This window comes from Colobus angolensis, unplaced genomic scaffold (genome assembly GCF_000951035.1).
Source record: "Colobus angolensis palliatus isolate OR3802 unplaced genomic scaffold, Cang.pa_1.0 Scaffold116, whole genome shotgun sequence".
NCBI lineage: Eukaryota > Metazoa > Chordata > Mammalia > Primates > Cercopithecidae > Colobus > Colobus angolensis.
This window is the reverse complement of record NW_012112697.1, coordinates 4,179,146-4,185,542: the sequence shown is the minus strand read 5'-3', so window position 1 is coordinate 4,185,542 and position 6,397 is coordinate 4,179,146. Positions and strand designations below refer to the sequence as shown.

The window sequence follows — 6,397 nt, the reverse complement described above, 5'->3', positions numbered from 1 at the left end:
GCCCGGCGCTGTGGGCGGGGCCTGAGGAGAGGGGCTCCGGGGAGCGCCCAATCCCGGGCGCCCCAGAGGGGCTCGGCCGCCTAGCACGACTTCGGGACCCCCTGTCTCGCCCATTCCCAGGTCTTTCTCTGGCTGTCTCAGCCGCTCAGCTCCCCTAGACCTTCCTGGACGTGTAAATGCCACCCTACCCAGCCCCGCTCCTGGTTTCCTACCCCACCATCGAGTTCAGCCACAAAACCCACATCCCCCAACCACAGCTCCGCCGCAGGCTCCCCCTCTCCTTAGCCCGACCTTAGCCCGGATCCCCACCGCCATAACAAACCCTCTTCGCCTCATTCCCCCACGCGTCGCAGTGGCTTCGACTCCCGAGGCTTTGAATGTGACCACGGGCCCTGGTGGGAGGGGCCAAGTTCAGCTGTCAGAACCTCAGAGCTGGGAAATCTTGAGATTTCTTTTGAGTATTTAATTTTCTGACATGATTCTCAAGTGATAAACATTGGCTGCTGACCCAGGGGCAGGGAAACTTGTGGCACTGTTGTCATGTGAGGGGTGTTTGGGGGCAATGGAGAGCCGTTGGATGCTTTTTTTTTTTTTGAGACAGTCTCGCTCTGTCACCCAGGCTGCAGTGCAATGGCGCGATCTTGGCTCACTGCAACCTCCGCCTCCCAGGTTAAAGCGATTCTCCTACCTCAGCCCCCCGAGTAGCTGGGACTACAGGCGTGCACCACCACGCCCAGTTCATTTTTGTATTTTTAGTAGACGGGGTTTCACCATGTTGGTCAGGCTGGTACCGAACTCCTGACCTCAGGTGATCCGCTCGCCTCCGCCTCTCAAAGTGCTGGGATTACAGGGGTAAGCCACTGTGCCCAGCCTGGTTGGATGCATTTCTAGTCAAACACCTCCTCCTGTCCACGTCCTTCTCTCTCCTAGTTCCTGTTGCCTTCTTTTCTTCCTCTCTTCTAGAATGCCTGAGCCTGCCCTGACATCACTTACCTGGAGAAGTAGGGAATGCAGAGGAAAGAAGATGAGATCTGGTATTAGGCGATCTGGCTTTGAGCCCCAGCTCTGCCACCGACCAGCCTGTTGACTTTGGGCAAGTCACTTCCTTGTTCTGAGCCTCTGCTTCCGAAGATGTCAAATGGATAATGATGCAATAATTCCTGGCCTCTACTCTCAGTGGGTTGTTGTGCCAGTTAAGTAAAACAAATAGCTAAAAGTGTCATGCAAAATGTTTTTCGTGATTACTAGCCCCACAAAGACGGGCTGATGAGGATGCTGACATTTGCTGATAAAGTGACAAATCCTGGTATTTGCATAGAACATTCTTATACATTGTATTTCCCCAAAATCTTTTATGAGATGATCTCATTGTCTGCATCTTGTGTTCAATGTAATAGAATGACTACATTGAGGGATCTTGGTCCTTCACAATTCTGTGATAAATAGCTCATTCATGATTCACTCATTTATTTATTGTGATTGGGATACTTAGATAGCAATTATTTTTTAACTTTGGTCAAGGAAACATTTTAATTTCATTTAAAAACTTAGTTTCCAAATAGACAGAAAATGGAATATTATCATGCAACAAGCAAGTTTTTATACTATTTTTTGTAAGAAGACAACCTAAAATACACACTGGCTTTTATATTTAACAGTAATTCTTGATCAGTTTAGACTGAGGGATACAAGTATGGCTTTATTATGTCACTTTAAAGCTGATTTAGTTGACATTTTCAACAGAAAAGTAGCTAACAGGTAAAGTTTGCCTCCAGTGAAATTTCTTGGATGCATTATTAAGTTATTATGTAATGCTGGGCAGCTTGTTCCATCTCCTTGAATTCCAAATAAAATGAGATCATAATAATGCTATTCTTACAACTTTCCTGTGCTCTAAAAGTGTCTCAGAGATGTTGTGACTCAGGGTTACAACAAAATAATGAAAAAATTATTAAATAAAAAATTAGTTTAAGTTAGGCATGGTGGCTGGCACCTATAGTCCCAGCTATTCAAGAGGCTGAGATGACTTGAGCCCAGGTGTTTGAGGCCAGCTTGGGCCACATAGTGAAACCCTTGTCTCTTTAAAAAAAGAAGAATTAATTTATTTTTCCTCTGCTTTCACCTAAACTTGTTCTACATCTAGAAGACCTTTTAATTAACCATTTTTTTTTAGCTTCACTTTTTTTCTACTTTCTCAATCTACTCAGTTATGTCATCATTTTGCCACTTCAAGTATTTAACTTTCCACTTGAAATATCTTCCTAATCCATTTTATATTTGTTGGCTCCTACAGTGACCTTGTTAGGGCTCTATATTCCAACAGTAAAGGTAGGAGGATTTTAAGAACCTCATGTTAAATTTTTTTAAATTAAGGTATAATTCACATACCATGAAATTCATGCTTTTAAAGTGTACAATTTAGTGGGTTTTGGTACATTCACAAGGTTGACAACATCACTACTATCTAATTCCAGAATACTTTCATCACCCCAAAAAGAAATCCCATACCCAGTAGCAGTAACTCCCCATTCTTCCTTCCCCCAGCTCCTGGCAACCATAAATCTACTTTCTGTCTGTATGGATTTGCCTATTCTGAACATTTCATATAAATGTGATTGATTATACAATATGGGACCTCTTGTATCTGGCTTTTGCCACTTAATAGGTTTTCAAGGTTCATTTGTGTTGTTGCATATATCAGTACTTAATTCCTTTTTATGGCTGAATTATATTCTGTTGTATGAATATACCACATTTTATTTATCCATTCATTAGTGGAACGATATTTGGCTTGGGTCTACTTTTTGATTATGATGAATAATGCTACTACAAATATTTGTGTACAGTTTTTGTGAAAACATATGTCTTTAAATTATGTATGTACATGGGTACATACATATATCTAAGAGTGGAATTGCTTGGTCAAATGATGGTAACTCTATGTTCAACTTTTTTTTTTTTTGAGACAGAGTCTTGCTGTGCGCCCAGGCTGGAGTGCAGTGGCCCCATCTCGGCTCACTGCAAGCTCCGCCTCCCGGGTTCATGCCATTCTCCTGCTTCTGCCTCCCAGTAGCTGGGACTACAGGCGCCTGCCACCATGCCCAGCTAATTTTCTGTATTTTTAGTAGAGATGGGGTTTCACCATCTTGGCCAGGCTGGTCTTGAACTCCTGACCTTGTGATCCACCCTCCTCGGCCTCCCAAAGTGCTGAGATTACAGGCGTGAGCCACCGCACCTGGCTGAAAATCTGATATTTTAAAGGACAATGTTTAAACTTTTGTGTTTATATTTAGAATCTAGAGTTACAAGTTTTCATGCCTTTGAGTTCATCTAAGGAAAATTTAAGTGTTCTAGATGATTACAATGATGATAAATGTGAAAACAACCTGATTTAGAAAACTTTTTTGATCTTAGATATGAACCCAAATCACAGTAATAACTGTGATTTAATGCATTTTATTTTCACGTAGTGATAAACTCCATATACACAAATTGAAAGTAAAACAGGGATGGAAATTATTATGGAAATATGGATATATATATATTAAGTATATAATTGGGCCAAGCGAGGTGGCTCATGCCTTTGGGAGGCTGAGGTGAGAGAATCACTTGAGGCCAGGAGTTTGAGTCCAGTCTGGGCAACATAGTGAGATCCTGTCCTTACGAAAATATTTCTAAAAAATTAGCCAGGCATGGTGGCTGTACCTGTAGTCTAAGCTACTTAGGAGGATGAGATGGGAACCCAGGAGTTTGAGGCTGCAGGGAGCTGTGATCGTACCCTTGCACTCCAGCCTGGGTGACAGAGTGAAACTATGTCTTAAAATAAAAAGTAAATGAATGAAAATAAAATATATGATGTTGAGTGTCAAAGTCTGGGTTCAAGATCTGATCCTGGCATTTATAGCTGTTGACCTTAGATTGGTCACTTCATAACTTTAAGCTTCACTTTCCTCCTATAAAAACTGATCATGGCCAGGTGCAGTGGCTCACACCTGTTGTAATCCCAGCACTTTGGGAGGCTGAGGTGTGTGGATCACTTGAGATCAGGAGTTCAAGACCAGCCTGGCCAACATGGTGAAACCCTGTCTGTACCAAAAATACAAAAATTAGCCGGGTGTGGTGGTGCATGCCTGTAATCCCAGCTACCTGGAAGGCTAAGGCAGGAAAATCACTTAAACCTGGGAGGTGGAGGTTGCAGTGATCTGAGATGGTGCTATTGCATTGCAGCCTAGGAAACAGAGTGAGACTCTGTCTCAAAAAAAAGAACAACAACAACAACAAAAAACCCCGAAAAAACCTGACCTGATAACGCCAGCCTGGGCAGCATGGCAAAACCCCATCTCTACAAAAGAAATACAGGAAATTACCCAGGTGTGGTTGCATGGCATGCACCTGTAGTCCCAGCTACTCAGGAGGCTGATGTGGGAGGATCACCTGGGCCCGAGATCATGGCTGCAGTGAGCCATGATTGCATCACTGCACTTCACCCTGCACAACAGAGTGAGATCCTGTCTCAGGCAAAACAGAAGAATAACAAAAACAAAAAAATGATTTTTGACCTGCAGCTGCTTCACAGAAATGTCAGCCTGAAATTGAGATAATGTGCTTATAAGTGCTTTGTAAACTGTAAAATGCCACAAAGATAAGTTAATATTTGTATATAGCCCTAATTAGTTATATTGATAAGTTCTCTGAAGACTTGTTTCACAGGTTCTTTAACAAGTGATCTTGATTTTTTTCCCCTAGGTTTTAGGAAGATGTCCAGTCCCTATATCATTGTATATTCTTTTTTTAAAATATTTTTTCTTTTTCTTTTTTTCTTTCATTGTATACTCTTTAGTCTAAATGTTAATAGTTAAAGGAAATAACTCTATTCCCATCATCTTTCCCTTCTTTCTCTTACACAATGTGTAATACTTTTATTGCAGGTCAGCAAACTTTTTTCCATTGCTTTTTTTTTTTTTTTTTTCCAGACAGGATCTCACTCTGTCTCCCAAGCTGCAGTGCAGTGGCACAATCTCGACTCACTGCAGGCTCCTCTGCCTCTCAGGTTCAAGCGATTCTCCTACCTCAGCCTCCTGAGTAGCTAGGATTACGGTGCACCACCACACCTGGCTAATTTTTGTATCTTTTAATAGAGACAGATTTTCACAATGTTGGCCAGGCTGGTCTCGAACTCCTGACCTCAAGTGATCCCACTGCCTTGCCCTCCCAAAGTGCTGGGATTACAGGTGAGCAAACTTTTTCTACAAAGGACCACATAGTAAATATTTTGGGATTTGTGGGCAACATAAAGTCACTGTCACATATTCATGCTCCTCCCCTTCCTGCTTTTAAACTTTTTAACAATATAAAAATCATTCTTAGCTGGAGAGGCTGTATACAAAACAGGCTGGCTGATTAGGGCTTGCAGGCCTGTTATAGATTCTTATTTTATTGGGCTCCAACACTGTATCTGGTTACAGCTACTAGTTATAGTCATTTACACAAAAAAAGTACCTGGTTAGTTACCAAAGAAATGTTATGTGTTAACATTTGTCCCAACAGCAAAACAGGATTTTCAAGGGAAACAGTGTTTGTTTTTGAGTACGTTTAGCTTCTGAATGAAACTTGTCTGTTCAGCCAGGGACAGAGATAATGTTGTGTTTTTTTATTCCCTCAGAGATACTGTTTCGAATAATTGGCTGCTTGGGATACAATTCACAGTTGATGTATTACAGAATCTAAATAGATAGGTTTTGTTAAAGCCCAGGACACAGGTGATGATCGCTAAATCTTCACAACCCCTGAGTGGAAAGCAATTTTTCTAAACGAATAAAGGAATCATGGTGGCTGGGCGCGGTGGCTCACGCCGGTAATCCTAGCACCCTGGGAGGCTGAAGTGGGTGGATCAGTTGAGGTCAGGAGTTCGAAACCAGCCTGGCCAATATGGTGACACCTCATCTCTACTAAAAATACAAAAAATCGGCGGAGCGCAGTGGCTCACACCTTTAATCCCAGCAGTTTAGGAAGCTAAGGCGGGCGGATCACGAAGTCAGGGGTTTAAGACTAGCCTGACCAACATGGTGAAACCTGATCTCTACTAAAAATAGCGGGGTGTTGTGGTGCGGGCCTATAGCAGCTACTCAGGAGGCTGAGGTAGCAGAATCGCTTGAACCTGGGAGACAGAGCTTGCAGTGAGCAAGATTGAGCCACTGCACTCCACCTTGGGCGACTGAGCAAGACTGCATTTAAAAAAAAAAAAAATTAGCTGGACGTGGTGGTGGACGTCCGTAATCCCAGCTAGTTGGTACTTGGAAGGCTGAGACAGGAGAATCGCTTGAACCTGGGAGGCGGAGGTTGCAGTGAGCTGAGATAGCGCCATTGCACTCCAGTCTGGGCAACAAAGAGTGAAACT

General features: G+C 42.7%; 2 protein-coding genes across 3 annotated transcripts in view; one reads left to right on the top strand and one right to left on the bottom strand.

Moving 5' to 3' along the window:
• IST1 (increased sodium tolerance 1 homolog (yeast)) overlaps positions 1–6,397 on the top strand; it is an 83,661-nt gene that overhangs the window by 38,538 nt on the left and 38,726 nt on the right. The window lies entirely within an intron of this gene.
• ZNF821 (zinc finger protein 821) overlaps positions 1–6,397 on the bottom strand; it is a 34,510-nt gene that overhangs the window by 24,653 nt on the left and 3,460 nt on the right. Inside the window, exon 1 of one of the 2 annotated variants that reach the window (XM_011961754.1) lies at positions 323–534. The exons of the other annotated variant lie outside the window; for it this stretch is intronic. The gene's annotated coding sequence lies outside the window, so the exon portion shown is untranslated. Of the gene's footprint in view, positions 1–322; positions 535–6,397 lie in introns of those variants that run through there. 2 annotated transcript variants of the gene reach the window in all.